Source organism: Somniosus microcephalus, unplaced genomic scaffold (genome assembly GCF_052327205.1).
Source record: "Somniosus microcephalus isolate GS21.2 unplaced genomic scaffold, FLI_Smic_1.0 scaffold267, whole genome shotgun sequence".
NCBI classification, from domain to species: Eukaryota; Metazoa; Chordata; class Chondrichthyes; order Squaliformes; family Somniosidae; genus Somniosus; species Somniosus microcephalus.
This window is the reverse complement of record NW_028225454.1, coordinates 236,277-237,481: the sequence shown is the minus strand read 5'-3', so window position 1 is coordinate 237,481 and position 1,205 is coordinate 236,277.

The following is a 1,205-nucleotide window of genomic DNA, read 5'->3' as shown; positions in this document are numbered from 1 at the left end:
TTGCATTTTCTTGTTTTGTAAAGTTTCAGTACATTAAACTCAGTTTGTTAACTACTAGTGAGTTTATAGATTCTTTGCTAGGAGTGCAGAGATTCCTACAATAGTCCATTTAGCTTCAAAATTCTTCTTCCGTCAAATACTCCTCTTTCTGCTGCTTCCGATTGGTTAACGTTACCGGAGCTCCTCTTCTCAGTGAAAGGTCAGATGATCTCTCTCCCATCACAAGTTCAAGGGTCAGCTCTTAAACTCAAATTCTCTTTGACTTCAGGTATGCAGATTAAAGAAACCATTCTAGTTTTGATCAGTAACAAAGGTGTAACCCCTTCTAATAGTTCTCTACAATTAAATACAATGTTAGAGGAAATACTATTGAATGCTAATGAGGAATTTTCACAGAGTCAAGTGCCAGGCACACGTTTGGCTCCTCACAAATATTTACAAATTTCCATCCACAGCAAATCCTGACATATTATCAAACCTTCTAAAACAGGAAATGAAACACGATTATTCAAAGTACATTGAAACAACGTGACCAGCAGTGACGGCCCAAACAAGGTTCACCCTTCCACAGAAACACCCTTGATTACAAAAGGGCAATGGTGCTGGTTAGTCACTAAACTGCTTTAACAATGGTTCAAAGACTTACTGTAACCGACACAAACTGACAAAGCAACTCAATCAATTAACCCTTGACTAACCACTGCTCTCTGGTCTTTTCTTCTATAAAAGTTGGAAGGCATACAAACTCACAATGGGTAATTTTAACTATGAGAGATGGGGTAAACCAGGCGATATTGAATTAGCCGCCCATTACACACCCCACCCGATTTTCTCTTCTATTGATTACAATGGAAAGGAAAATCAGGTGTGGAGTATAATGGGCGTCTAATTCGATAGTGCCCGTTCACACCATCGACCAAAGATCCAACCATGTCCATTTCAGTTTTAGTCATTGGAATCAGTATAAAATAATATGTTCAAACCTTGTCATAAATTCAGAAATTTGAGGTTACCATTACTGTGGCCACAGCAAGTGGAAACGTGAATGCAGAATGACAGGGTAAATGAATAGCAACATAACCCAGTGTCAAATGGTAAGTCTGTCAACTAATCTTAAGATTATTTTTAACTATTTACTACAAAACAACACATTGAAAATGGGACTCAGTTTCACAGGTAAATCGGAGACACATTTTAACATTGCT